The sequence below is a fragment of the Eleutherodactylus coqui genome, chromosome 7, assembly GCF_035609145.1.
Source record: "Eleutherodactylus coqui strain aEleCoq1 chromosome 7, aEleCoq1.hap1, whole genome shotgun sequence".
Taxonomy (NCBI): Eukaryota; Metazoa; Chordata; class Amphibia; order Anura; family Eleutherodactylidae; genus Eleutherodactylus; species Eleutherodactylus coqui.
In genome coordinates, this window is record NC_089843.1 from 227,093,091 (window position 1) to 227,120,707 (window position 27,617).

General features: G+C 40.2%; 27 non-coding genes across 27 annotated transcripts; all 27 read left to right on the top strand.

Annotated features, from left to right (window-relative positions):
- The first annotated feature begins 256 nt into the window (after nt 1-256).
- TRNAK-UUU (transfer RNA lysine (anticodon UUU)) lies at nt 257-329 on the top strand. The gene has a single exon. It is a non-coding gene; the product is annotated as a tRNA-Lys (tRNA).
- A 268-nt stretch (nt 330-597) lies between these two features.
- TRNAK-UUU (transfer RNA lysine (anticodon UUU)) lies at nt 598-670 on the top strand. Its single transcript has one exon. It is a non-coding gene; the product is annotated as a tRNA-Lys (tRNA).
- Nucleotides 671-1,518: 848 nt separating this feature from the next.
- Nucleotides 1,519-1,591, top strand: TRNAK-UUU (transfer RNA lysine (anticodon UUU)). The gene has a single exon. It is a non-coding gene; the product is annotated as a tRNA-Lys (tRNA).
- A 560-nt stretch (nt 1,592-2,151) lies between these two features.
- TRNAK-UUU (transfer RNA lysine (anticodon UUU)) lies at nt 2,152-2,224 on the top strand. Its single transcript has one exon. It is a non-coding gene; the product is annotated as a tRNA-Lys (tRNA).
- Nucleotides 2,225-3,466: 1,242 nt separating this feature from the next.
- TRNAK-UUU (transfer RNA lysine (anticodon UUU)) lies at nt 3,467-3,539 on the top strand. The gene has a single exon. It is a non-coding gene; the product is annotated as a tRNA-Lys (tRNA).
- A 268-nt stretch (nt 3,540-3,807) lies between these two features.
- TRNAK-UUU (transfer RNA lysine (anticodon UUU)) lies at nt 3,808-3,880 on the top strand. Its single transcript has one exon. It is a non-coding gene; the product is annotated as a tRNA-Lys (tRNA).
- Nucleotides 3,881-4,729: 849 nt separating this feature from the next.
- Nucleotides 4,730-4,802, top strand: TRNAK-UUU (transfer RNA lysine (anticodon UUU)). Its single transcript has one exon. It is a non-coding gene; the product is annotated as a tRNA-Lys (tRNA).
- A 268-nt stretch (nt 4,803-5,070) lies between these two features.
- On the top strand, nt 5,071-5,143 carry TRNAK-UUU (transfer RNA lysine (anticodon UUU)). Its single transcript has one exon. It is a non-coding gene; the product is annotated as a tRNA-Lys (tRNA).
- Nucleotides 5,144-5,992: 849 nt separating this feature from the next.
- TRNAK-UUU (transfer RNA lysine (anticodon UUU)) lies at nt 5,993-6,065 on the top strand. Its single transcript has one exon. It is a non-coding gene; the product is annotated as a tRNA-Lys (tRNA).
- Nucleotides 6,066-6,333: 268 nt separating this feature from the next.
- Nucleotides 6,334-6,406, top strand: TRNAK-UUU (transfer RNA lysine (anticodon UUU)). Its single transcript has one exon. It is a non-coding gene; the product is annotated as a tRNA-Lys (tRNA).
- Nucleotides 6,407-7,959: 1,553 nt separating this feature from the next.
- On the top strand, nt 7,960-8,032 carry TRNAK-UUU (transfer RNA lysine (anticodon UUU)). The gene has a single exon. It is a non-coding gene; the product is annotated as a tRNA-Lys (tRNA).
- A 901-nt stretch (nt 8,033-8,933) lies between these two features.
- On the top strand, nt 8,934-9,006 carry TRNAK-UUU (transfer RNA lysine (anticodon UUU)). The gene has a single exon. It is a non-coding gene; the product is annotated as a tRNA-Lys (tRNA).
- A 268-nt stretch (nt 9,007-9,274) lies between these two features.
- On the top strand, nt 9,275-9,347 carry TRNAK-UUU (transfer RNA lysine (anticodon UUU)). Its single transcript has one exon. It is a non-coding gene; the product is annotated as a tRNA-Lys (tRNA).
- Nucleotides 9,348-11,563: 2,216 nt separating this feature from the next.
- TRNAK-UUU (transfer RNA lysine (anticodon UUU)) lies at nt 11,564-11,636 on the top strand. Its single transcript has one exon. It is a non-coding gene; the product is annotated as a tRNA-Lys (tRNA).
- Nucleotides 11,637-12,872: 1,236 nt separating this feature from the next.
- Nucleotides 12,873-12,945, top strand: TRNAK-UUU (transfer RNA lysine (anticodon UUU)). Its single transcript has one exon. It is a non-coding gene; the product is annotated as a tRNA-Lys (tRNA).
- Nucleotides 12,946-13,505: 560 nt separating this feature from the next.
- Nucleotides 13,506-13,578, top strand: TRNAK-UUU (transfer RNA lysine (anticodon UUU)). Its single transcript has one exon. It is a non-coding gene; the product is annotated as a tRNA-Lys (tRNA).
- Nucleotides 13,579-15,204: 1,626 nt separating this feature from the next.
- TRNAK-UUU (transfer RNA lysine (anticodon UUU)) lies at nt 15,205-15,277 on the top strand. Its single transcript has one exon. It is a non-coding gene; the product is annotated as a tRNA-Lys (tRNA).
- Nucleotides 15,278-15,925: 648 nt separating this feature from the next.
- Nucleotides 15,926-15,998, top strand: TRNAK-UUU (transfer RNA lysine (anticodon UUU)). The gene has a single exon. It is a non-coding gene; the product is annotated as a tRNA-Lys (tRNA).
- Nucleotides 15,999-16,266: 268 nt separating this feature from the next.
- On the top strand, nt 16,267-16,339 carry TRNAK-UUU (transfer RNA lysine (anticodon UUU)). Its single transcript has one exon. It is a non-coding gene; the product is annotated as a tRNA-Lys (tRNA).
- Nucleotides 16,340-16,948: 609 nt separating this feature from the next.
- Nucleotides 16,949-17,021, top strand: TRNAK-UUU (transfer RNA lysine (anticodon UUU)). The gene has a single exon. It is a non-coding gene; the product is annotated as a tRNA-Lys (tRNA).
- Nucleotides 17,022-17,621: 600 nt separating this feature from the next.
- TRNAK-UUU (transfer RNA lysine (anticodon UUU)) lies at nt 17,622-17,694 on the top strand. Its single transcript has one exon. It is a non-coding gene; the product is annotated as a tRNA-Lys (tRNA).
- Nucleotides 17,695-20,316: 2,622 nt separating this feature from the next.
- Nucleotides 20,317-20,389, top strand: TRNAK-UUU (transfer RNA lysine (anticodon UUU)). Its single transcript has one exon. It is a non-coding gene; the product is annotated as a tRNA-Lys (tRNA).
- Nucleotides 20,390-20,998: 609 nt separating this feature from the next.
- Nucleotides 20,999-21,071, top strand: TRNAK-UUU (transfer RNA lysine (anticodon UUU)). The gene has a single exon. It is a non-coding gene; the product is annotated as a tRNA-Lys (tRNA).
- Nucleotides 21,072-21,671: 600 nt separating this feature from the next.
- Nucleotides 21,672-21,744, top strand: TRNAK-UUU (transfer RNA lysine (anticodon UUU)). The gene has a single exon. It is a non-coding gene; the product is annotated as a tRNA-Lys (tRNA).
- Nucleotides 21,745-24,043: 2,299 nt separating this feature from the next.
- TRNAK-UUU (transfer RNA lysine (anticodon UUU)) lies at nt 24,044-24,116 on the top strand. The gene has a single exon. It is a non-coding gene; the product is annotated as a tRNA-Lys (tRNA).
- A 268-nt stretch (nt 24,117-24,384) lies between these two features.
- On the top strand, nt 24,385-24,457 carry TRNAK-UUU (transfer RNA lysine (anticodon UUU)). The gene has a single exon. It is a non-coding gene; the product is annotated as a tRNA-Lys (tRNA).
- Nucleotides 24,458-26,424: 1,967 nt separating this feature from the next.
- Nucleotides 26,425-26,497, top strand: TRNAK-UUU (transfer RNA lysine (anticodon UUU)). Its single transcript has one exon. It is a non-coding gene; the product is annotated as a tRNA-Lys (tRNA).
- Nucleotides 26,498-27,617: the final 1,120 nt, after the last annotated feature.

The following is a 27,617-nucleotide window of genomic DNA, read 5'->3' on the forward strand; positions in this document are numbered from 1 at the left end:
CAAGCTGTCAAATGTCTTTATTGAGCACATCTTTGATTTTCCACTGAGTCTCTGCATCTTCAGTGCCGTGTTCTACTGTGCAAAACCAAGGGTATAGAAGCAGCTTGAGAACATCTTTGCTTATTGCAGAAACAACCCTTCTATGTCTGTTTAGCAGATTTTGAGCACATTTTTGATTTTCCACCAAAGCTTTGTTTCTTTACCTCCATATTTTATGTTAAGACGCTTAGAGGAGCTAAGAAGAGCATTTTTCAGAGCCTGGATAGCTCAGTCGGTAGAGCATCAGACTTTTAATCTGAGGGTCCAGGGTTCAAGTCCCTGTTCAGGCGTACTTGCTAAAGCAAGCTGTCAAATGTCTTTATTGAGCACATCTTTGATTTTCCACTAAGTCTCTGCATCTTCAGTGCCGTGTTCAACTGTGCAAAACCAAGGGTATAGAAGCAGCTTGAGAACATCTTTGCTTATTGCAGAAACAACCCTTCTATGTCTGTTTAGCAGATTTTGAGCACATTGTTGATTTTCCACCAAAGCTTTGTTTCTTTACCTCCATATTTTATGTTAAGACGCTTAGAGGAGCTAAGAAGAGCATTTTTCAGAGCCTGGATAGCTCAGTCGGTAGAGCATCAGACTTTTAATCTGAGGGTCCAGGGTTCAAGTCCCTGTTCAGGCGTATTTGCTAAAGCAAGCTGTCGAATGTCTTTATTGAGCACATCTTTGATTTTCCACTGAGTCTCTGCATCTTCAGTGCCGTGTTCTACTGTGCAAAACCAAGGGTATAGAAGCAGCTTGAGAACATCTTTGCTTATTGCAGAAACAACCCTTCTATGTCTCTTTAGCAGATTTTGAGCACATTTTTGATTTTCCACCAAAGCTTTGTTTCTTTACCTCCATATTTTATGTTAAGACGCTTAGAGGAGCTAAGAAGAGCATTTTTCAGAGCCTGGATAGCTCAGTCGGTAGAGCATCAGACTTTTAAGCTGTCAAATGTCTTTAGTGAGCACATCTTTGATTTTCCACTGAGTCTTTGCTTCTTTATTGTCGTGTTCTACTGTGCAAAACTGAGGGTATAGTAGCAGCTTGAGAAAATCTTTGTTTTTTGCAGAAACAACCCTTCTATGTCTGTTTAGCAAATTTTGGGTACATTGTTGATTTTCCACCAAAGCTTTGTTTCTTTACCTCCATATTTTATGTTAAGACGCTTAGAGGAGCTAAGAAGAGCATTTTTCAGAGCCTGGATAGCTGTTCAGGCGTACTTGCTATAGCAAGCTGTCAAATGTCTTTATTGAGCACATCTTTGATTTTCCACTGAGTCTTTGCTTCTTTATTGTCGTGTTCTACTGTGCAAAACTGACGGTATAGTAGCAGCTTGAGAACATCTTTGGTTATTGCAGAAACAACCCTTCTATGTCTGTTTAGCAGATTTTGAGCACATTTTTGATTTTCCACCAAAGCTTTGTTTCTTTACCGCCATATTTTATCTTAAGACACTAAGAGGAGCTAAGAAGAGCATTTTTCAGAGCCTGGATAGCTCAGTCGGTAGAGCATCAGACTTTTAATCTGAGGGTCCAGGGTTCAAGTCCCTGTTCAGGCGTACTTCCTAAAGCAAGCTGTCAAATGTCTTTATTGAGCAAATCTTTGATTTTCCACTGAGTCTTTGCTTCTTTATTGTCGTGTTCTACTGTGCAAAACTGAGGGTATAGAAGCAGCTTGAGAAAATCTTTGTTTTTTGCAGAAACAACCCTTCTATGTCTGTTTAGCAAATTTTGGGTACATTGTTGATTTTCCACCAAAGCTTTGCTTCTTTACCTCCATATTTTATGTTAAGACGCTTAGAGGAGCTAAGAAGAGCATTTTTCAGAGCCTGGATAGCTCAGTCGGTAGAGCATTTGCTAAAGCAAGCTGTCAAATGTCTTTATTGAGCACATCTTTGATTTTCCACTAAGTCTCTGCATCTTCAGTGCCGTGTTCAACTGTGCAAAACCAAGGGTGTAGAAGCAGCTTGAGAACATCTTTGCTTATTGCAGAAACAACCCTTCTATGTCTGTTTAGCAGATTTTGAGCACATTTTTGATTTTCCACCAAAGCTTTGTTTCTTTACCTCCATATTTTATGTTAAGACGCTTAGAGGAGCTAAGAAGAGCATTTTTCAGAGCCTGGATAGCTCAGTCGGTAGAGCATCAGACTTTTAATCTGAGGGTCCAGGGTTCAAGTCCCTGTTCAGGCGTATTTGCTAAAGCAAGCTGTCAAATGTCTTTATTGAGCACATCTTTGATTTTCCACTGAGTCTCTGCATCTTCAGTGCCGTGTTCTACTGTGCAAAACCAAGGGTATAGAAGCAGCTTGAGAACATCTTTGCTTATTGCAGAAACAACCCTTCTATGTCTCTTTAGCAGATTTTGAGCACATTTTTGATTTTCCACCAAAGCTTTGTTTCTTTACCTCCATATTTTATGTTAAGACGCTTAGAGGAGCTAAGAAGAGCATTTTTCAGAGCCCGGATAGCTCAGTCGGTAGAGCATCAGACTTTTAATCTGAGGGTCCATGGTTCAAGTCCCTGTTCAGGCGTACTTGCTAAAGCAAGCTGTCAAATGTCTTTATTGAGCACATCTTTGATTTTCCACTGAGTCTTTGCTTCTTTATTGTCGTGTTCTACTGTGCAAAACTGAGGGTATAGAAGCAGCTTGAGAAAATCTTTGTTTTTTGCAGAAACAACCCTTCTATGTCTGTTTAGCAAATTTTGGGTACATTGTTGGTTTTCCACCAAAGCTTTGTTTCTTTACCTCCATATTTTATGTTAAGACGCTTAGAGGAGCTAAGAAGAGCATTTTTCAGAGCCTGGATAGCTCAGTCAGTAGAGCATCAGACTTTTAATCTGAGGGTCCAGGGTTCAAGTCCCTGTTCAGGCGTACTTGCTAAAGCAAGCTGTCAAATGTCTTTATTGAGCACATCTTTGATTTTCCACTGAGTCTTTGCTTCTTTATTGTCGTGTTCTACTGTGCAAAACTGAGGGTGTAGAAGCAGCTTGAGAAAATCTTTGTTTTTTGCAGAAACAACCCTTCTATGTCTGTTTAGCAAATTTTGGGTACATTGTTGATTTTCCACCAAAGCTTTGTTTCTTTACCTCCATATTTTATGTTAAGACGCTTAGAGGAGCTAAGAAGAGCATTTTTCAGAGCCTGGATAGCTCAGTCGGTAGAGCATTTGCTAAAGCAAGCTGTCAAATGTCTTTATTGAGCACATCTTTGATTTTCCACTGAGTCTCTGCATCTTCAGTGCCGTGTTCTACTGTGCAAAACCAAGGGTATAGAAGCAGCTTGAGAACATCTTTGCTTATTGCAGAAACAACCCTTCTATGTCTGTTTAGCAGATTTTGAGCACATTTTTGATTTTCCACCAAAGCTTTGTTTCTTTACCTCCATATTTTATGTTAAGACGCTTAGAGGAGCTAAGAAGAGCATTTTTCAGAGCCTGGATAGCTCAGTCGGTAGAGCATCAGACTTTTAATCTGAGGGTCCAGGGTTCAAGTCCCTGTTCAGGCGTACTTGCTAAAGCAAGCTGTCAAATATCTTTATTGAGCACATCTTTGATTTTCCACTAAGTATCTGCATCTTCAGTGCCGTGTTCAACTGTGCAAAACCAAGGGTATAGAAGCAGCTTGAGAACATCTTTGCTTATTGCAGAAACAACCCTTCTATGTCTGTTTAGCAGATTTTGAGCACATTTTTGATTTTCCACCAAAGCTTTGTTTCTTTACCTCCATATTTTATGTTAAGACGCTTAGAGGAGCTAAGAAGAGCATTTTTCAGAGCCTGGATAGCTCAGTCGGTAGAGCATCAGACTTTTAATCTGAGGGTCCAGGGTTCAAGTCCCTGTTCAGGCGTATTTGCTAAAGCAAGCTGTCGAATGTCTTTATTGAGCACATCTTTGATTTTCCACTGAGTCTCTGCATCTTCAGTGCCGTGTTCTACTGTGCAAAACCAAGGGTATAGAAGCAGCTTGAGAACATCTTTGCTTATTGCAGAAACAACCCTTCTATGTCTGTTTAGCAAATTTTGGGTACATTGTTGATTTTCCACCAAAGCTTTGTTTCTTTACCTCCATATTTTATGTTAAGACGCTTAGAGGAGCTAAGAAGAGCATTTTTCAGAGCCTGGATAGCTGTTCAGGCGTACTTGCTAAAGCAAGCTGTCAAATGTCTTTATTGAGCACATCTTTGATTTTCCACTGAGTCTTTGCTTCTTTATTGTCGTGTTCTACTGTGCAAAACTGAGGGTGTAGAAGCAGCTTGAGAAAATCTTTGTTTTTTGCAGAAACAACCCTTCTATGTCTGTTTAGCAAATTTTGGGTACATTGTTGATTTTCCACCAAAGCTTTGTTTCTTTACCTCCATATTTTATGTTAAGACGCTTAGAGGAGCTAAGAAGAGCATTTTTCAGAGCCTGGATAGCTCAGTCGGTAGAGCATTTGCTAAAGCAAGCTGTCAAATGTCTTTATTGAGCACATCTTTGATTTTCCACTGAGTCTCTGCATCTTCAGTGCCGTGTTCTACTGTGCAAAACCAAGGGTATAGAAGCAGCTTGAGAACATCTTTGCTTATTGCAGAAACAACCCTTCTATGTCTGTTTAGCAGATTTTGAGCACATTTTTGATTTTCCACCAAAGCTTTGTTTCTTTACCTCCATATTTTATGTTAAGACGCTTAGAGGAGCTAAGAAGAGCATTTTTCAGAGCCTGGATAGCTCAGTCGGTAGAGCATCAGACTTTTAATCTGAGGGTCCAGGGTTCAAGTCCCTGTTCAGGCGTACTTGCTAAAGCAAGCTGTCAAATATCTTTATTGAGCACATCTTTGATTTTCCACTAAGTATCTGCATCTTCAGTGCCGTGTTCAACTGTGCAAAACCAAGGGTATAGAAGCAGCTTGAGAACATCTTTGCTTATTGCAGAAACAACCCTTCTATGTCTGTTTAGCAGATTTTGAGCACATTTTTGATTTTCCACCAAAGCTTTGTTTCTTTACCTCCATATTTTATGTTAAGACGCTTAGAGGAGCTAAGAAGAGCATTTTTCAGAGCCTGGATGGCTCAGTCGGTAGAGCATCAGACTTTTAATCTGAGGGTCCAGGGTTCAAGTCCCTGTTCAGGCGTATTTGCTAAAGCAAGCTGTCGAATGTCTTTATTGAGCACATCTTTGATTTTCCACTGAGTCTCTGCATCTTCAGTGCCGTGTTCTACTGTGCAAAACCAAGGGTATAGAAGCAGCTTGAGAACATCTTTGCTTATTGCAGAAACAACCCTTCTATGTCTGTTTAGCAAATTTTGGGTACATTGTTGATTTTCCACCAAAGCTTTGTTTCTTTACCTCCATATTTTATGTTAAGACGCTTAGAGGAGCTAAGAAGAGCATTTTTCAGAGCCTGGATAGCTGTTCAGGCGTACTTGCTAAAGCAAGCTGTCAAATGTCTTTATTGAGCACATCTTTGATTTTCCACTGAGTCTTTGCTTCTTTATTGTCGTGTTCTACTGTGCAAAACTGAGGGTGTAGAAGCAGCTTGAGAAAATCTTTGTTTTTTGCAGAAACAACCCTTCTATGTCTGTTTAGCAAATTTTGGGTACATTGTTGATTTTCCACCAAAGCTTTGTTTCTTTACCTCCATATTTTATGTTAAGACGCTTAGAGGAGCTAAGAAGAGCATTTTTCAGAGCCTGGATAGCTCAGTCGGTAGAGCATTTGCTAAAGCAAGCTGTCAAATGTCTTTATTGAGCACATCTTTGATTTTCCACTGAGTCTCTGCATCTTCAGTGCCGTGTTCTACTGTGCAAAACCAAGGGTATAGAAGCAGCTTGAGAACATCTTTGCTTATTGCAGAAACAACCCTTCTATGTCTGTTTAGCAGATTTTGAGCACATTTTTGATTTTCCACCAAAGCTTTGTTTCTTTACCTCCATATTTTATGTTAAGACGCTTAGAGGAGCTAAGAAGAGCATTTTTCAGAGCCTGGATAGCTCAGTCGGTAGAGCATCAGACTTTTAATCTGAGGGTCCAGGGTTCAAGTCCCTGTTCAGGCGTACTTGCTAAAGCAAGCTGTCAAATATCTTTATTGAGCACATCTTTGATTTTCCACTAAGTATCTGCATCTTCAGTGCCGTGTTCAACTGTGCAAAACCAAGGGTATAGAAGCAGCTTGAGAACATCTTTGCTTATTGCAGAAACAACCCTTCTATGTCTGTTTAGCAGATTTTGAGCACATTTTTGATTTTCCACCAAAGCTTTGTTTCTTTACCTCCATATTTTATGTTAAGACGCTTAGAGGAGCTAAGAAGAGCATTTTTCAGAGCCTGGATAGCTCAGTCGGTAGAGCATCAGACTTTTAATCTGAGGGTCCAGGGTTCAAGTCCCTGTTCAGGCGTATTTGCTAAAGCAAGCTGTCGAATGTCTTTATTGAGCACATCTTTGATTTTCCACTGAGTCTCTGCATCTTCAGTGCCGTGTTCTACTGTGCAAAACCAAGGGTATAGAAGCAGCTTGAGAACATCTTTGCTTATTGCAGAAACAACCCTTCTATGTCTGTTTAGCAAATTTTGGGTACATTGTTGATTTTCCACCAAAGCTTTGTTTCTTTACCTCCATATTTTATGTTAAGACGCTTAGAGGAGCTAAGAAGAGCATTTTTCAGAGCCTGGATAGCTGTTCAGGCGTACTTGCTAAAGCAAGCTGTCAAATGTCTTTATTGAGCACATCTTTGATTTTCCACTGACTCTGCATCTTCAGTGCCGTGTTCTACTGTGCAAAACCAAGGGTATAGAAGCCGCTTGCAGAAACAACCCTTCTATGTCTGTTTAGCAGATTTTGAGCACATTGTTGATTTTCCACCAAAGCTTTGTTTCTTTACCTCCATATTTTATGTTAAGACGCTTAGAGGAGCCAAGAAGAGCATTTTTCAGAGCCTGGATAGCTCAGTCGGTAGAGCATCAGACTTTTAATCTGAGGGTCCAGGGTACAAGTCCCTGTTCAGGCGTGCTTGCTATAGCAAGCTGTCAAATGTCTTTATTGAGCACATCTTTGATTTTCCACTGAGTCTTTGCTTCTTTATTGTCGTGTTCTACTGTGCAAAACTGACGGTATAGTAGCAGCTTGAGAACATCTTTGGTTATTGCAGAAACAACCCTTCTATGTCTGTTTAGCAGATTTTGAGCACATTTTTGATTTTCCACCAAAGCTTTGTTTCTTTACCTCCATATTTTATGTTAAGACGCTTAGAGGAGCTAAGAAGAGCATTTTTCAGAGCCTGGATAGCTCAGTCAGTAGAGCATCAGACTTTTAATCTGAGGGTCCAGGGTTCAAGTCGCTGTTCAGGCGTATTTGCTAAAGCAAGCTGTCAAATGTCTTTATTGAGCACATCTTTGATTTTCCACTGAGTCTTTGCTTCTGTATTGTCGTGTTCTACTGTGCAAAACCAAGGGTATAGAAGCAGCTTGAGAACATCTTTGTTTTTTGCAGAAACAACCCTTCTATGTCTGTTTAGCAGATTTTGAGCACATTTTTGATTTTCCACCAAAGCTTTGTTTCTTTACCTCCATATTTTATGTTAAGACGCTTAGAGGAGCTAAGAAGAGCATTTTTCAGAGCCTGGATAGCTCAGTCGGTAGAGCATCAGACTTTTAATCTGAGGGTCCAGGGTCCCTGTTCAGGCGTACTTGCTAAAGCAAGCTGTCAAATGTCTTTATTGAGCACATCTTTGATTTTCCACTGAGTCTTTGCTTCTTTATTGTCGTGTTCTACTGTGCAAAACCAAGGGTATAGAAGCAGCTTGAGAACATCTTTGCTTATTGCAGAAACAACCCTTCTATGTCTGTTTAGCAGATTTTGAGCACATTTTTGATTTTCCACCAAAGCTTTGTTTCTTTACCTCCATATTTTATGTTAAGACGCTTAGAGGAGCTAAGAAGAGCATTTTTCAGAGCCTGGATAGCTCAGTCGGTAGAGCATCAGACTTTTAATCTGAGGGTCCAGGGTTCAAGTCCCTGTTCAGGCGTATTTGCTAAAGCAAGCTGTCAAATGTCTTTATTGAGCACATCTTTGATTTTCCACTGAGTCTCTGCATCTTCAGTGCCGTGTTCTACTGTGCAAAACCAAGGGTATAGAAGCAGCTTGAGAACATCTTTGCTTATTGCAGAAACAACCCTTCTATGTCTCTTTAGCAGATTTTGAGCACATTTTTGATTTTCCACCAAAGCTTTGTTTCTTTACCTCCATACTTTATGTTAAGACGCTTAGAGGAGCTAAGAAGAGCGTTTTTCAGAGCCTGGATAGCTCAGTCGGTAGAGCATCAGACTTTTAATCTGAGGGTCCATGGTTCAAGTCCCTGTTCAGGCGTACTTGCTAAAGCAAGCTGTCAAATGTCTTTATTGAGCACATCTTTGATTTTCCACTGAGTCTTTGCTTCTTTATTGTCGTGTTCTACTGTGCAAAACTGAGGGTATAGAAGCAGCTTGAGAAAATCTTTGTTTTTTGCAGAAACAACCCTTCTATGTCTGTTTAGCAAATTTTGGGTACATTGTTGATTTTCCACCAAAGCTTTGTTTCTTTACCTCCATATTTTATGTTAAGACGCTTAGAGGAGCTAAGAAGAGCATTTTTCAGAGCCTGGATAGCTCAGTCGGTAGAGCATTTGCTAAAGCAAGCTGTCAAATGTCTTTATTGAGCACATCTTTGATTTTCCACTGAGTCTCTGCATCTTCAGTGCCGTGTTCTACTGTGCAAAACCAAGGGTATAGAAGCAGCTTGAGAACATCTTTGCTTATTGCAGAAACAACCCTTCTATGTCTGTTTAGCAGATTTTGAGCACATTTTTGATTTTCCACCAAAGCTTTGTTTCTTTACCTCCATATTTTATGTTAAGACGCTTAGAGGAGCTAAGAAGAGCATTTTTCAGAGCCTGGATAGCTCAGTCGGTAGAGCATCAGACTTTTAATCTGAGGGTCCAGGGTTCAAGTCCCTGTTCAGGCGTACTTGCTAAAGCAAGCTGTCAAATATCTTTATTGAGCACATCTTTGATTTTCCACTAAGTATCTGCATCTTCAGTGCCGTGTTCTACTGTGCAAAACCAAGGGTATAGAAGCAGCTTGAGAACATCTTTGCTTATTGCAGAAACAACCCTTCTATGTCTGTTTAGCAGATTTTGAGCACATTTTTGATTTTCCACCAAAGCTTTGTTTCTTTACCTCCATATTTTATGTTAAGACGCTTAGAGGAGCTAAGAAGAGCATTTTTCAGAGCCTGGATAGCTCAGTCGGTAGAGCATCAGACTTTTAATCTGAGGGTCCAGGGTTCAAGTCCCTGTTCAGGCGTATTTGCTAAAGCAAGCTGTCAAATGTCTTTATTGAGCACATCTTTGATTTTCCACTGAGTCTCTGCATCTTCAGTGCCGTGTTCTACTGTGCAAAACCAAGGGCATAGAAGCAGCTTGAGAACATCTTTGCTTATTGCAGAAACAACCCTTCTATGTCTCTTTAGCAGATTTTGAGCACATTTTTGATTTTCCACCAAAGCTTTGTTTCTTTACCTCCATATTTTATGTTAAGACGCTTAGAGGAGCTAAGAAGAGCATTTTTCAGAGCCTGGATAGCTCAGTCGGTAGAGCATCAGACTTTTAATCTGAGGGTCCATGGTTCAAGTCCCTGTTCAGGTGTACTTGCTAAAGCAAGCTGTCAAATGTCTTTATTGAGCACATCTTTGATTTTCCACTGAGTCTTTGCTTCTTTATTGTCGTGTTCTACTGTGCAAAACTGAGGGTATAGAAGCAGCTTGAGAAAATCTTTGTTTTTTGCAGAAACAACCCTTCTATGTCTGTTTAGCAAATTTTGGGTACATTGTTGATTTTCCACCAAAGCTTTGTTTCTTTACCTCCATATTTTATGTTAAGACGCTTAGAGGAGCTAAGAAGAGCATTTTTCAGAGCCTGGATAGCTCAGTCGGTAGAGCATTTGCTAAAGCAAGCTGTCAAATGTCTTTATTGAGCACATCTTTGATTTTCCACTAAGTATCTGCATCTTCAGTGCCGTGTTCAACTGTGCAAAACCAAGGGTATAGAAGCAGCTTGAGAACATCTTTGCTTATTGCAGAAACAACCCTTCTATGTCTGTTTAGCAGATTTTGAGCACATTTTTGATTTTCCACCAAAGCTTTGTTTCTTTACCTCCATATTTTATGTTAAGACGCTTAGAGGAGCTAAGAAGAGCATTTTTCAGAGCCTGGATAGCTCAGTCGGTAGAGCATCAGACTTTTAATCTGAGGGTCCAGGGTTCAAGTCGCTGTTCAGGCGTACTTGCTAAAGCAAGCTGTCAAATGTCTTTATTGAGCACATCTTTGATTTTCCACTGAGTCTTTGCTTCTTTATTGTCGTGTTCTACTGTGCAAAACTGAGGGTGTAGAAGCAGCTTGAGAAAATCTTTGTTTTTTGCAGAAACAACCCTTCTATGTCTGTTTAGCAAATTTTGGGTACATTGTTGATTTTCCACCAAAGCTTTGTTTCTTTACCTCCATATTTTATGTTAAGACGCTTAGAGGAGCTAAGAAGAGCATTTTTCAGAGCCTGGATAGCTCAGTCGGTAGAGCATTTGCTAAAGCAAGCTGTCAAATGTCTTTATTGAGCACATCTTTGATTTTCCACTAAGTATCTGCATCTTCAGTGCCGTGTTCAACTGTGCAAAACCAAGGGTATAGAAGCAGCTTGAGAACATCTTTGCTTATTGCAGAAACAACCCTTCTATGTCTGTTTAGCAGATTTTGAGCACATTTTTGATTTTCCACCAAAGCTTTGTTTCTTTACCTCCATATTTTATGTTAAGACGCTTAGAGGAGCTAAGAAGAGCATTTTTCAGAGCCTGGATAGCTCAGTCGGTAGAGCATCAGACTTTTAATCTGAGGGTCCAGGGTTCAAGTCCCTGTTCAGGTGTATTTGCTAAAGCAAGCTGTCAAATGTCTTTATTGAGCACATCTTTGATTTTCCACTGAGTCTCTGCATCTTCAGTGCCGTGTTCTACTGTGCAAAACCAAGGGTATAGAAGCAGCTTGAGAACATCTTTGCTTATTGCAGAAACAACCCTTCTATGTCTCTTTAGCAGATTTTGAGCACATTTTTGATTTTCCACCAAAGCTTTGTTTCTTTACCTCCATATTTTATGTTAAGACGCTTAGAGGAGCTAAGAAGAGCATTTTTCAGAGCCTGGATAGCTCAGTCGGTAGAGCATCAGACTTTTAATCTGAGGGTCCATGGTTCAAGTCCCTGTTCAGGCGTACTTGCTAAAGCAAGCTGTCAAATGTCTTTATTGAGCACATCTTTGATTTTCCACTGAGTCTTTGCTTCTTTATTGTCGTGTTCTACTGTGCAAAACTGAGGGTATAGAAGCAGCTTGAGAAAATCTTTGTTTTTTGCAGAAACAACCCTTCTATGTCTGTTTAGCAAATTTTGGGTACATTGTTGATTTTCCACCAAAGCTTTGTTTCTTTACCTCCATATTTTATGTTAAGACGCTTAGAGGAGCTAAGAAGAGCATTTTTCAGAGCCTGGATAGCTCAGTCGGTAGAGCATCAGACTTTTAATCTGAGGGTCCAGGGTTCAAGTCCCTGTTCAGGCGTACTTGCTAAAGCAAGCTTTCAAATGTCTTTATTGAGCACATCTTTGATTTTCCACTGAGTCTTTGCTTCTTTATTGTCGTGTTCTACTGTGCAAAACTGAGGGTGTAGAAGCAGCTTGAGAAAATCTTTGTTTTTTGCAGAAACAACCCTTCTATGTCTGTTTAGCAAATTTTGGGTACATTGTTGATTTTCCACCAAAGCTTTGTTTCTTTACCTCCATATTTTATGTTAAGACGCTTAGAGGAGCTAAGAAGAGCATTTTTCAGAGCCTGGATAGCTCAGTCGGTAGAGCATTTGCTAAAGCAAGCTGTCAAATGTCTTTATTGAGCACATCTTTGATTTTCCACTAAGTATCTGCATCTTCAGTGCCGTGTTCAACTGTGCAAAACCAAGGGTATAGAAGCAGCTTGAGAACATCTTTGCTTATTGCAGAAACAACCCTTCTATGTCTGTTTAGCAGATTTTGAGCACATTTTTGATTTTCCACCAAAGCTTTGTTTCTTTACCTCCATATTTTATGTTAAGACGCTTATAGGAGCTAAGAAGAGCATTTTTCAGAGCCTGGATAGCTCAGTCAGTAGAGCATCAGACTTTTAATCTGAGGGTCCAGGGTCCCTGTTCAGGCGTACTTGCTAAAGCAAGCTGTCAAATGTCTTTATTGAGCACATCTTTGATTTTCCACTGAGTCTCTGCATCTTCAGTGCCGTGTTCTACTGTGCAAAACCAAGGGTATAGAAGCAGCTTGAGAACATCTTTGCTTATTGCAGAAACAACCCTTCTATGTCTCTTTAGCAGATTTTGAGCACATTTTTGATTTTCCACCAAAGCTTTGTTTCTTTACCTCCATATTTTATGTTAAGACGCTTAGAGGAGCTAAGAAGAGCATTTTTCAGAGCCTGGATAGCTCAGTCGGTAGAGCATCAGACTTTTAATCTGAGGGTCCATGGTTCAAGTCCCTGTTCAGGCGTACTTGCTAAAGCAAGCTGTCAAATGTCTTTATTGAGCACATCTTTGATTTTCCACTGAGTCTTTGCTTCTTTATTGTCGTGTTCTACTGTGCAAAACCGACGGTATAGTAGCAGCTTGAGAACATCTTTGGTTATTGCAGAAACAACCCTTCTATGTCTGTTTAGCAGATTTTGAGCACATTTTTGATTTTCCACCAAAGCTTTGTTTCTTTACCTCAATATTTTATGTTAAGACGCTTAGAGGAGCTAAGAACAGCATTTTTCAGAGCCTGGATAGCTCAGTCGGTAGAGCATCAGACTTTTAATCTGAGGGTCCAGGGTTCAAGTCCCTGTTCAGGCGTATTTGCTAAAGCAAGCTGTCAAATGTCTTTATTGAGCACATCTTTGATTTTCCACTGAGTCTTTGCTTCTTTATTGTCGTGTTCTACTGTGCAAAACTGAGGGTGTAGAAGCAGCTTGAGAAAATCTTTGTTTTTTGCAGAAACAACCCTTCTATGTCTGTTTAGCAAATTTTGGGTACATTGTTGATTTTCCACCAAAGCTTTGTTTCTTTACCTCCATATTTTATGTTAAGACGCTTAGAGGAGCTAAGAAGAGCATTTTTCAGAGCCTGGATAGCTCAGTCGGTAGAGCATTTGCTAAAGCAAGCTGTCAAATGTCTTTATTGAGCACATCTTTGATTTTCCACTGAGTCTCTGCATCTTCAGTGCCGTGTTCTACTGTGCAAAACCAAGGGTATAGAAGCAGCTTGAGAACATCTTTGCTTATTGCAGAAACAACCCTTCTATGTCTGTTTAGCAGATTTTGAGCACATTTTTGATTTTCCACCAAAGCTTTGTTTCTTTACCTCCATATTTTATGTTAAGACGCTTAGAGGAGCTAAGAAGAGCATTTTTCAGAGCCTGGATAGCTCAGTCGGTAGAGCATCAGACTTTTAATCTGAGGGTCCAGGGTTCAAGTCCCTGTTCAGGCGTACTTGCTAAAGCAAGCTGTCAAATGTCTTTATTGAGCACATCTTTGATTTTCCACTAAGTCTCTGCATCTTCAGTGCCGTGTTCAACTGTGCAAAACCAAGGGTATAGAAGCAGCTTGAGAACATCTTTGCTTATTGCAGAAACAACCCTTCTATGTCTGTTTAGCAGATTTTGAGCACATTTTTGATTTTCCACCAAAGCTTTGTTTCTTTACCTCCATATTTTATGTTAAGACGCTTAGAGGAGCTAAGAAGAGCATTTTTCAGAGCCTGGATAGCTCAGGCGGTAGAGCATCAGACTTTTAATCTGAGGGTCCAGGGTTCAAGTCCCTGTTCAGGCGTATTTGCTAAAGCAAGCTGTCAAATGTCTTTATTGAGCACATCTTTGATTTTCCACTGAGTCTCTGCATCTTCAGTGCCGTGTTCTACTGTGCAAAACCAAGGGTATAGAAGCAGCTTGAGAACATCTTTGCTTATTGCAGAAACAACCCTTCTATGTCTCTTTAGCAGATTTTGAGCACATTTTTGATTTTCCACCAAAGCTTTGTTTCTTTACCTCCATATTTTATGTTAAGACGCTTAGAGGAGCTAAGAAGAGCATTTTTCAGAGCCTGGATAGCTCAGTCGGTAGAGCATAAGACTTTTAATCTGAGGGTCCATGGTTCAAGTCCCTGTTCAGGCGTACTTGCTAAAGCAAGCTGTCAAATGTCTTTATTGAGCACATCTTTGATTTTCCACTGAGTCTTTGCTTCTTTATTGTCGTGTTCTACTGTGCAAAACTGAGGGTATAGAAGCAGCTTGAGAAAATCTTTGCTTATTGCAGAAACAACCCTTCTATGTCTGTTTAGCAAATTTTGGGTACATTGTTGGTTTTCCACCAAAGCTTTGTTTCTTTACCTCCATATTTTATGTTAAGACGCTTAGAGGAGCTAAGAAGAGCATTTTTCAGAGCCTGGATAGCTCAGTCAGTAGAGCATCAGACTTTTAATCTGAGGGTCCAGGGTCCCTGTTCAGGCGTACTTGCTAAAGCAAGCTGTCAAATGTCTTTATTGAGCACATCTTTGATTTTCCACTGAGTCTTTGCTTCTTTATTGTCGTGTTCTACTGTGCAAAACTGACGGTATAGTAGCAGCTTGAGAACATCTTTGGTTATTGCAGAAACAACCCTTCTATGTCTGTTTAGCAGATTTTGAGCACATTTTTGATTTTCCACCAAAGCTTTGTTTCTTTACCGCCATATTTTATCTTAAGACACTTAGAGGAGCTAAAAAGAGCATTTTTCAGAGCCTGGATAGCTCAGTCGGTAGAGCATCAGACTTTTAATCTGAGGGTCCAGGGTACAAGTCCCTGTTCAGGCGTGCTTGCTAGAGCAAGCTGTCTAATGTCTTTATTGAGCACATCTTTGATTTTCCACTGAGTCTTTGCTTCTTTATTGTCGTGTTCTACTGTGCAAAACCGACGGTATAGTAGCAGCTTGAGAACATCTTTGGTTATTGCAGAAACAACCCTTCTATGTCTGTTTAGCAGATTTTGAGCACATTTTTGATTTTCCACCAAAGCTTTGTTTCTTTACCTCCATATTTTATGTTAAGACGCTTAGAGGAGCTAAGAAGAGCATTTTTCAGAGCCTGGATAGCTCAGTCGGTAGAGCATCAGACTTTTAATCTGAGGGTCCAGGGTTCAAGTCCCTGTTCAGGCGTACTTGCTAAAGCAAGCTGTCAAATGTCTTTATTGAGCATATCTTTGATTTTCCACTGAGTCTCTGCATCTTCAGTGCCGTGTTCTACTGTGCAAAACCAAGGGTATAGAAGCAGCTTGAGAACATCTTTGCTTATTGCAGAAACAACCCTTCTATGTCTGTTTAGCAGATTTTGAGCACATTTTTGATTTTCCACCAAAGCTTTGTTTCTTTACCTCCATATTTTATGTTAAGACACTTAGAGGAGCTAAGAAGAGCATTTTTCAGAGCCTGGATAGCTCAGTCGGTAGAGCATCAGACTTTTAATCTGAGGGTCCATGGTTCGGTAGAGCATCAGACTTTTAATCTGAGGGTCCATGGTTCAAGTCCCTGTTCAGGCGTACTTGCTAAAGCAAGCTGTCAAATGTCTTTATTGAGCACATCTTTGATTTTCCACTGAGTCTTTGCTTCTTTATTGTCGTGTTCTACTGTGCAAAACTGAGGGTATAGAAGCAGCTTGAGAAAATCTTTGCTTATTGCAGAAACAACCCTTCTATGTCTGTTTAGCAAATTTTGGGTACATTGTTGGTTTTCCACCAAAGCTTTGTTTCTTTACCTCCATATTTTATGTTAAGACGCTTAGAGGAGCTAAGAAGAGCATTTTTCAGAGCCTGGATAGCTCAGTCGGTAGAGCATCAGACTTTTAATCTGAGGGTCCAGGGTTCAAGTCCCTGTTCAGGCGTACTTGCTAAAGCAAGCTGTCAAATGTCTTTATTGAGCACATCTTTGATTTTCCACTGAGTCTTTGCTTCTTTATTGTCGTGTTCTACTGTGCAAAACTGAGGGTATAGAAGCAGCTTGAGAAAATCTTTGCTTATTGCAGAAACAACCCTTCTATGTCTGTTTAGCAAATTTTGGGTACATTGTTGGTTTTCCACCAAAGCTTTGTTTCTTTACCTCCATATTTTATGTTAAGACGCTTAGAGGAGCTAAGAAGAGCATTTTTCAGAGCCTGGATAGCTCAGTCGGTAGAGCATCAGACTTTTAATCTGAGGGTCCAGGGTTCAAGTCCCTGTTCAGGCATATTTGCTAAAGCAAGCGGTCAAATGTCTTTATTGAGCACATCTTTGATTTTCCACTGAGTCTCTGCATCTTCAGTGCCGTGTTCTACTGTGCAAAACCAAGGGTATAGAAGCAGCTTGAGAACATCTTTGCTTATTGCAGAAACAACCCTTCTATGTCTCTTTAGCAGATTTTGAGCACATTTTTGATTTTCCACCAAAGCTTTGTTTCTTTACCTCCATATTTTATGTTAAGACGCTTAGAGGAACTAAGAAGAGCATTTTTCAGAGCCTGGATAGCTCAGTCGGTAGAGCATCAGACTTTTAATCTGAGGGTCCATGGTTCAAGTCCCTGTTCAGGCGTACTTGCTAAAGCAAGCTGTCAAATGTCTTTATTGAGCACATCTTTGATTTTCCACTGAGTCTTTGCTTCTTTATTGTCGTGTTCTACTGTGCAAAACTGAGGGTATAGAAGCAGCTTGAGAAAATCTTTGTTTTTTGCAGAAACAACCCTTCTATGTCTGTTTAGCAAATTTTGGGTACATTGTTGATTTTCCACCAAAGCTTTGTTTCTTTACCTCCATATTTTATGTTAAGACGCTTAGAGGAGCTAAGAAGAGCATTTTTCAGAGCCTGGATAGCTCAGTCGGTAGAGCATCAGACTTTTAATCTGAGGGTCCAGGGTTCAAGTCCCTGTTCAGGCGTATTTGTTTAAGCAAGCTGTCAAATGTCTTTATTGAGCACATCTTTGATTTTCCACTGAGTCTTTGCTTCTGTATTGTCGTGTTCTACTGTGCAAAACCAAGGGTATAGAAGCAGCTTGAGAACATCTTTGTTTTTTTGCAGAAACAACCCTTCTATGTCTGTTTAGCAGATTTTGAGCACATTTTTGATTTTCCACCAAAGCTTTGTTTCTTTACCTCCATATTTTATGTTAAGACGCTTAGAGGAGCTAAGAAGAGCATTTTTCAGAGCCTGGATAGCTCAGTCGGTAGAGCATCAGACTTTTAAGCTGAGGGTCCAGGGTCCCTGTTCAGGCGTACTTGCTAAACAAGCTGTCAAATGTCTTTATTGAGCACATCTTTGATTTTCCACTGAGTCTTTGCTTCTGTATTGTCGTGTTCTGTGCAAAACCAAGGGTATAGAAGCAGCTTGAGAACATCTTTGCTTATTGCAGAAACAACCCTTCTATGTCTGTTTAGCAGATTTTGAGCACATTTTTGATTTTCCACCAAAGCTTTGTTTCTTTACCTCCATATTTTATGTTAAGACGCTTAGAGGAGCTAAGAAGAGCATTTTTCAGAGCCTGGATAGCTCAGTCGGTAGAGCATCAGACTTTTAATCTGAGGGTCCAGGGTTCAAGTCCCTGTTCAGGCATATTTGATAAAGCAAGCTGTCAAATGTCTTTATTGAGCACATCTTTGATTTTCCACTGAGTCTCTGCATCTTCAGTGCCGTGTTCTACTGTGCAAAACCAAGGGTATAGAAGCAGCTTGAGAACATCTTTGCTTATTGCAGAAACAACCCTTCTATGTCTCTTTAGCAGATTTTGAGCACATTTTTGATTTTCCACCAAAGCTTTGTTTCTTTAGCTCCATATTTTATGTTAAGACGCTTAGAGGAGCTAAGAAGAGCATTTTTCAGAGCCTGGATAGCTCAGTCGGTAGAGCATCAGACTTTTAATCTGAGGGTCCATGGTTCAAGTCCCTGTTCAGGCGTACTTGCTAAAGCAAGCTGTCAAATGTCTTTATTGAGCACATCTTTGATTTTCCACTGAGTCTTTGCTTCTTTATTGTCGTGTTCTACTGTGCAAAACTGAGGGTATAGAAGCAGCTTGAGAAAATCTTTGTTTTTTGCAGAAACAACCCTTCTATGTCTGTTTAGCAAATTTTGGTTACATTGTTGGTTTTCCACCAAAGCTTTGTTTCTTTACCTCCATATTTTATGTTAAGACGCTTAGAGGAGCTAAGAAGAGCATTTTTCAGAGCCTGGATAGCTCAGTCAGTAGAGCATCAGACTTTTAATCTGAGGGTCCAGGGTTCAAGTCCCTGTTCAGGCGTATTTGCTAAAGCAAGCTGTCAAATGTCTTTATTGAGCACATCTTTGATTTTCCACTGAGTCTTTGCTTCTGTATTGTCGTGTTCTACTGTGCAAAACCAAGGGTATAGAAGCAGCTTGAGAACATCTTTGTTTTTTGCAGAAACAACCCTTCTATGTCTCTTTAGCAGATTTTGAGCACATTTTTGATTTTCCACCAAAGCTTTGTTTCTTTACCTCCATATTTTATGTTAAGACGCTTAGAGGAGCTAAGAAGAGCATTTTTCAGAGCCTGGATAGCTCAGTCGGTAGAGCATCAGACTTTTAATCTGAGGGTCCAGGGTCCCTGTTCAGGCGTACTTGCTAAAGCAAGCTGTCAAATGTCTTTATTGAGCACATCTTTGATTTTCCACTGAGTCTTTGCTTCTTTATTGTCGTGTTCTACTGTGCAAAACTGACGGTATAGTAGCAGCTTGAGAACATCTTTGGTTATTGCAGAAACAACCCTTCTATGTCTGTTTAGCAGATTTTGAGCACATTTTTGATTTTCCACCAAAGCTTTGTTTCTTTACCGCCATATTTTATCTTAAGACACTTAGAGGAGCTAAAAAGAGCATTTTTCAGAGCCTGGATAGCTCAGTCGGTAGAGCATCAGACTTTTAATCTGAGGGTCCAGGGTACAAGTCCCTGTTCAGGCGTGCTTGCTAGAGCAAGCTGTCAAATGTCTTTATTGAGCACATCTTTGATTTTCCACTGAGTCTTTGCTTCTTTATTGTCGTGTTCTACTGTGCAAAACCGACGGTATAGTAGCAGCTTGAGAACATCTTTGGTTATTGCAGAAACAACCCTTCTATGTCTGTTTAGCAGATTTTGAGCACATTTTTGATTTTCCACCAAAGCTTTGTTTCTTTACCTCCATATTTTATGTTAAGACGCTTAGAGGAGCCAAGAAGAGCATTTTTCGGAGCCTGGATAGCTCAGTCGGTAGAGCATCAGACTTTTAATCTGAGGGTCCAGGGTTCAAGTCCCTGTTCAGGTGTATTTGCTAAAGCAAGCTGTCAAATGTCTTTATTGAGCACATCTTTGATTTTCCACTGAGTCTTTGCTTCTGTATTGTCGTGTTCTACTGTGCAAAACCAAGGGTATAGAAGCAGCTTGAGAACATCTTTGTTTTTTGCAGAAACAACCCTTCTATGTCTGTTTAGCAGATTTTGAGCACATTTTTGATTTTCCACCAAAGCTTTGTTTCTTTACCTCCATATTTTATGTTAAGACGCTTAGAGGAGCTAAGAAGAGCATTTTTCAGAGCCTGGATAGCTCAGTCGGTAGAGCATCAGACTTTTAAGCTGAGGGTCCAGGGTCCCTGTTCAGGCGTACTTGCTAAAGCAAGCTGTCAAATGTCTTTATTGAGCACATCTTTGATTTTCCACTGAGTCTTTGCTTCTGTATTGTCGTGTTCTGTGCAAAACCAAGGGTATAGAAGCAGCTTGAGAACATCTTTGCTTATTGCAGAAACAACCCTTCTATGTCTGTTTAGCAGATTTTGAGCACATTTTTGATTTTCCACCAAAGCTTTGTTTCTTTACCTCCATATTTTATGTTAAGACGCTTAGAGGAGCTAAGAAGAGCATTTTTCAGAGCCTGGATAGCTCAGTCGGTAGAGCATCAGACTTTTAATCTGAGGGTCCAGGGTTCAAGTCCCTGTTCAAGCTGTCAAATGTCTTTCTTGAGCACATCTTTGATTTTCCACTGAGTCTCTGTATCTTCAGTGCCGTGTTCTACTGTGCAAAACCAAGGGTATAGAAGCAGCTTGAGAACATCTTTGCTTATTGCAGAAACAACCCTTCTATGTCTCTTTAGCAGATTTTGAGCACATTTTTGATTTTCCACCAAAGCTTTGTTTCTTTACCTCCATATTTTATGTTAAGACGCTTAGAGGAGCTAAGAAGAGCATTTTTCAGAGCCTGGATAGCTCAGTCGGTAGAGCATCAGACTTTTAATCTGAGGGTCCAGGGTTCAAGTCCCTGTTCAGGCGTATTTGATAAAGCAAGCTGTCAAATGTCTTTATTGAGCACATCTTTGATTTTCCACTGAGTCTCTGCATCTTCAGTGCCGTGTTCTACTGTGCAAAACCAAGGGTATAGAAGCAGCTTGAGAACATCTTTGCTTATTGCAGAAACAACCCTTCTATGTCTCTTTAGCAGATTTTGAGCACATTTTTGATTTTCCACCAAAGCTTTGTTTCTTTACCTCCATATTTTATGTTAAGACGCTTAGAGGAGCTAAGAAGAGCATTTTTCAGAGCCTGGATAGCTCAGTCGGTAGAGCATCAGACTTTTAATCTGAGGGTCCATGGTTCAAGTCCCTGTTCAGGCGTACTTGCTAAAGCAAGCTGTCAAATGTCTTTATTGAGCACATCTTTGATTTTCCACTGAGTCTTTGCTTCTTTATTGTCGTGTTCTACTGTGCAAAACTGAGGGTATAGAAGCAGCTTGAGAAAATCTTTGCTTATTGCAGAAACAACCCTTCTATGTCTGTTTAGCAAATTTTGGGTACATTGTTGGTTTTCCACCAAAGCTTTGTTTCTTTACCTCCATATTTTATGTTAAGACGCTTAGAGGAGCTAAGAAGAGCATTTTTCAGAGCCTGGATAGCTCAGTCGGTAGAGCATCAGACTTTTAATCTGAGGGTCCAGGGTTCAAGTCCCTGTTCAGGCATATTTGCTAAAGCAAGCTGTCAAATGTCTTTATTGAGCACATCTTTGATTTTCCACTGAGTCTTTGCTTCTGTATTGTCGTGTTCTACTGTGCAAAACCAAGGGTATAGAAGCAGCTTGAGAACATCTTTGTTTTTTTGCAGAAACAACCCTTCTATGTCTGTTTAGCAGATTTTGAGCACATTTTTGATTTTCCACCAAAGCTTTGTTTCTTTACCTCCATATTTTATGTTAAGACGCTTAGAGGAGCTAAGAAGAGCATTTTTCAGAGCCTGGATAGCTCAGTCGGTAGAGCATCAGACTTTTAAGCTGAGGGTCCAGGGTCCCTGTTCAGGCGTACTTGCTAAACAAGCTGTCAAATGTCTTTATTGAGCACATCTTTGATTTTCCACTGAGTCTTTGCTTCTGTATTGTCGTGTTCTGTGCAAAACCAAGGGTATAGAAGCAGCTTGAGAACATCTTTGCTTATTGCAGAAACAACCCTTCTATGTCTGTTTAGCAGATTTTGAGCACATTTTTGATTTTCCACCAAAGCTTTGTTTCTTTACCTCCATATTTTATGTTAAGACGCTTAGAGGAGCTAAGAAGAGCATTTTTCAGAGCCTGGATAGCTCAGTCGGTAGAGCATCAGACTTTTAATCTGAGGGTCCAGGGTTCAAGTCCCTGTTCAGGCATATTTGATAAAGCAAGCTGTCAAATGTCTGTATTGAGCACATCTTTGATTTTCCACTGAGTCTCTGCATCTTCAGTGCCGTGTTCTACTGTGCAAAACCAAGGGTATAGAAGCAGCTTGAGAACATCTTTGCTTATTGCAGAAACAACCCTTCTATGTCTCTTTAGCAGATTTTGAGCACATTTTTGATTTTCCACCAAAGCTTTGTTTCTTTAGCTCCATATTTTATGTTAAGACGCTTAGAGGAGCTAAGAAGAGCATTTTTCAGAGCCTGGATAGCTCAGTCGGTAGAGCATCAGACTTTTAATCTGAGGGTCCATGGTTCAAGTCCCTGTTCAGGCGTACTTGCTAAAGCAAGCTGTCAAATGTCTTTATTGAGCACATCTTTGATTTTCCACTGAGTCTTTGCTTCTTTATTGTCGTGTTCTACTGTGCAAAACTGAGGGTATAGAAGCAGCTTGAGAAAATCTTTGTTTTTTGCAGAAACAACCCTTCTATGTCTGTTTAGCAAATTTTGGTTACATTGTTGGTTTTCCACCAAAGCTTTGTTTCTTTACCTCCATATTTTATGTTAAGACGCTTAGAGGAGCTAAGAAGAGCATTTTTCAGAGCCTGGATAGCTCAGTCAGTAGAGCATCAGACTTTTAATCTGAGGGTCCAGGGTTCAAGTCCCTGTTCAGGCGTATTTGCTAAAGCAAGCTGTCAAATGTCTTTATTGAGCACATCTTTGATTTTCCACTGAGTCTTTGCTTCTGTATTGTCGTGTTCTACTGTGCAAAACCAAGGGTATAGAAGCAGCTTGAGAACATCTTTGTTTTTTGCAGAAACAACCCTTCTATGTCTCTTTAGCAGATTTTGAGCACATTTTTGATTTTCCACCAAAGCTTTGTTTCTTTACCTCCATATTTTATGTTAAGACGCTTAGAGGAGCTAAGAAGAGCATTTTTCAGAGCCTGGATAGCTCAGTTGGTAGAGCATCAGACTTTTAATCTGAGGGTCCAGGGTCCCTGTTCAGGCGTACTTGCTAAAGCAAGCTGTCAAATGTCTTTATTGAGCACATCTTTGATTTTCCACTGAGTCTTTGCTTCTTTATTGTCGTGTTCTACTGTGCAAAACTGACGGTATAGTAGCAGCTTGAGAACATCTTTGGTTATTGCAGAAACAACCCTTCTATGTCTGTTTAGCAGATTTTGAGCACATTTTTGATTTTCCACCAAAGCTTTGTTTCTTTACCGCCATATTTTATCTTAAGACACTTAGAGGAGCTAAAAAGAGCATTTTTCAGAGCCTGGATAGCTCAGTCGGTAGAGCATCAGACTTTTAATCTGAGGGTCCAGGGTACAAGTCCCTGTTCAGGCGTGCTTGCTAGAGCAAGCTGTCAAATGTCTTTATTGAGCACATCTTTGATTTTCCACTGAGTCTTTGCTTCTTTATTGTCGTGTTCTACTGTGCAAAACCGACGGTATAGTAGCAGCTTGAGAACATCTTTGGTTATTGCAGAAACAACCCTTCTATGTCTGTTTAGCAGATTTTGAGCACATTTTTGATTTTCCACCAAAGCTTTGTTTCTTTACCTCCATATTTTATGTTAAGACGCTTAGAGGAGCCAAGAAGAGCATTTTTCGGAGCCTGGATAGCTCAGTCGGTAGAGCATCAGACTTTTAATCTGAGGGTCCAGGGTTCAAGTCCCTGTTCAGGTGTATTTGCTAAAGCAAGCTGTCAAATGTCTTTATTGAGCACATCTTTGATTTTCCACTGAGTCTTTGCTTCTGTATTGTCGTGTTCTACTGTGCAAAACCAAGGGTATAGAAGCAGCTTGAGAACATCTTTGTTTTTTGCAGAAACAACCCTTCTATGTCTGTTTAGCAGATTTTGAGCACATTTTTGATTTTCCACCAAAGCTTTGTTTCTTTACCTCCATATTTTATGTTAAGACGCTTAGAGGAGCTAAGAAGAGCATTTTTCAGAGCCTGGATAGCTCAGTCGGTAGAGCATCAGACTTTTAAGCTGAGGGTCCAGGGTCCCTGTTCAGGCGTACTTGCTAAAGCAAGCTGTCAAATGTCTTTATTGAGCACATCTTTGATTTTCCACTGAGTCTTTGCTTCTGTATTGTCGTGTTCTGTGCAAAACCAAGGGTATAGAAGCAGCTTGAGAACATCTTTGCTTATTGCAGAAACAACCCTTCTATGTCTGTTTAGCAGATTTTGAGCACATTTTTGATTTTCCACCAAAGCTTTGTTTCTTTACCTCCATATTTTATGTTAAGACGCTTAGAGGAGCTAAGAAGAGCATTTTTCAGAGCCTGGATAGCTCAGTCGGTAGAGCATCAGACTTTTAATCTGAGGGTCCAGGGTTCAAGTCCCTGTTCAGGCGTATTTGATAAAGCAAGCTGTCAAATGTCTTTCTTGAGCACATCTTTGATTTTCCACTGAGTCTCTGTATCTTCAGTGCCGTGTTCTACTGTGCAAAACCAAGGGTATAGAAGCAGCTTGAGAACATCTTTGCTTATTGCAGAAACAACCCTTCTATGTCTCTTTAGCAGATTTTGAGCACATTTTTGATTTTCCACCAAAGCTTTGTTTCTTTACCTCCATATTTTATGTTAAGACGCTTAGAGGAGCTAAGAAGAGCATTTTTCAGAGCCTGGATAGCTCAGTCGGTAGAGCATCAGACTTTTAATCTGAGGGTCCAGGGTTCAAGTCCCTGTTCAGGCGTATTTGATAAAGCAAGCTGTCAAATGTCTTTATTGAGCACATCTTTGATTTTCCACTGAGTCTCTGCATCTTCAGTGCCGTGTTCTACTGTGCAAAACCAAGGGTATAGAAGCAGCTTGAGAACATCTTTGCTTATTGCAGAAACAACCCTTCTATGTCTCTTTAGCAGATTTTGAGCACATTTTTGATTTTCCACCAAAGCTTTGTTTCTTTACCTCCATATTTTATGTTAAGACGCTTAGAGGAGCTAAGAAGAGCATTTTTCAGAGCCTGGATAGCTCAGTCGGTAGAGCATCAGACTTTTAATCTGAGGGTCCATGGTTCAAGTCCCTGTTCAGGCGTACTTGCTAAAGCAAGCTGTCAAATGTCTTTATTGAGCACATCTTTGATTTTCCACTGAGTCTTTGCTTCTTTATTGTCGTGTTCTACTGTGCAAAACTGAGGGTATAGAAGCAGCTTGAGAAAATCTTTGTTTTTTGCAGAAACAACCCTTCTATGTCTGTTTAGCAAATTTTGGTTACATTGTTGGTTTTCCACCAAAGCTTTGTTTCTTTACCTCCATATTTTATGTTAAGACGCTTAGAGGAGCTAAGAAGAGCATTTTTCAGAGCCTGGATAGCTCAGTCAGTAGAGCATCAGACTTTTAATCTGAGGGTCCAGGGTTCAAGTCCCTGTTCAGGCGTATTTGCTAAAGCAAGCTGTCAAATGTCTTTATTGAGCACATCTTTGATTTTCCACTGAGTCTTTGCTTCTGTATTGTCGTGTTCTACTGTGCAAAACCAAGGGTATAGAAGCAGCTTGAGAACATCTTTGTTTTTTGCAGAAACAACCCTTCTATGTCTCTTTAGCAGATTTTGAGCACATTTTTGATTTTCCACCAAAGCTTTGTTTCTTTACCTCCATATTTTATGTTAAGACGCTTAGAGGAGCTAAGAAGAGCATTTTTCAGAGCCTGGATAGCTCAGTCGGTAGAGCATCAGACTTTTAATCTGAGGGTCCAGGGTCCCTGTTCAGGCATACTTGCTAAAGCAAGCTGTCAAATGTCTTTATTGAGCACATCTTTGATTTTCCACTGAGTCTTTGCTTCTTTATTGTCGTGTTCTACTGTGCAAAACTGACGGTATAGTAGCAGCTTGAGAACATCTTTGGTTATTGCAGAAACAACCCTTCTATGTCTGTTTAGCAGATTTTGAGCACATTTTTGATTTTCCACCAAAGCTTTGTTTCTTTACCGCCATATTTTATCTAAAGACACTTAGAGGAGCTAAAAAGAGCATTTTTCAGAGCCTGGATAGCTCAGTCGGTAGAGCATCAGACTTTTAATCTGAGGGTCCAGGGTACAAGTCCCTGTTCAGGCGTGCTTGCTAGAGCAAGCTGTCAAATGTCTTTATTGAGCACATCTTTGATTTTCCACTGAGTCTTTGCTTCTTTATTGTCGTGTTCTACTGTGCAAAACCGACGGTATAGTAGCAGCTTGAGAACATCTTTGGTTATTGCAGAAACAACCCTTCTATGTCTGTTTAGCAGATTTTGAGCACATTTTTGATTTTCCACCAAAGCTTTGTTTCTTTACCTCCATATTTTATGTTAAGACGCTTAGAGGAGCCAAGAAGAGCATTTTTCAGAGCCTGGATAGCTCAGTCGGTAGAGCATCAGACTTTTAATCTGAGGGTCCAGGGTACAAGTCCCTGTTCAGGCGTGCTTGCTAGAGCAAGCTGTCAAATGTCTTTATTGAGCACATCTTTGATTTTCCACTGAGTCTTTGCTTCTTTATTGTCGTGTTCTACTGTGCAAAACCGACGGTATAGAAGCAGCTTGAGAACATCTTTGCTTATTGCAGAAACAACCCTTCTATGTCTGTTTAGCAAATTTTGAGCACATTGTTGATTTTCCACCAAAGCTTTGTTTCTTTACATCAATATTTTATGTTAAGACGCTTAGAGGAGCTAAGAAGAGCATTTTTCAGAGCCTGGATAGCTCAGTCGGTAGAGCATCAGACTTTTAATCTGAGGGTCCAGGGTTCAAGTCCCTGTTCAGGCGTACTTGCTAAAGCAAGCTGTCAAATGTCTTTATTGAGCACATCTTTGATTTTCCACTAAGTCTCTGCATCTTTATTGTCGTGTTCTACTGTGCAAAACCGACGGTATAGTAGCAGCTTGAGAACATCTTTGGTTATTGCAGAAACAACCCTTCTATGTCTGTTTAGCAGATTTTGAGCACATTTTTGATTTTCCACCAAAGCTTTGTTTCTTTACCTCCATATTTTATGTTAAGACGCTTAGAGGAGCTAAGAAGAGCATTTTTCAGAGCCTGGATAGCTCAGTCGGTAGAGCATCAGACTTTTAATCTGAGGGTCCAGGGTTCAAGTCCCTGTTCAGGGGTACTTGCTAAAGCAAGCTGTCAAATGTCTTTATTGAGCACATCTTTGATTTTCCACTAAGTCTCTGCATCTTCAGTGCCGTGTTCAACTGTGCAAAACCAAGGGTATAGAAGCAGCTTGAGAACATCTTTGCTTATTGCAGAAACAACCCTTCTATGTCTGTTTAGCAGATTTTGAGCACATTTTTGATTTTCCACCAAAGCTTTGTTTCTTTACCTCCATATTTTATGTTAAGACGCTTAGAGGAGCTAAGAAGAGCATTTTTCAGAGCCTGGATAGCTCAGTCGGTAGAGCATCAGACTTTTAAGCTGAGGGTCCAGGGTCCCTGTTCAGGCGTACTTGCTAAAGCAAGCTGTCAAATGTCTTTATTGAGCACATCTTTGATTTTCCACTGAGTCTTTGCTTCTTTATTGTCGTGTTCTACTGTGCAAAACTGAGGGTATAGAAGCAGCTTGAGAAAATCTTTGTTTTTTGCAGAAACAACCCTTCTATGTCTGTTTAGCAAATTTTGGTTACATTGTTGGTTTTCCACCAAAGCTTTGTTTCTTTACCTCCATATTTTATGTTAAGACGCTTAGAGGAGCTAAGAAGAGCATTTTTCAGAGCCTGGATAGCTCAGTCAGTAGAGCATCAGACTTTTAATCTGAGGGTCCAGGGTTCAAGTCCCTGTTCAGGCGTATTTGCTAAAGCAAGCTGTCAAATGTCTTTATTGAGCACATCTTTGATTTTCCACTGAGTCTTTGCTTCTGTATTGTCGTGTTCTACTGTGCAAAACCAAGG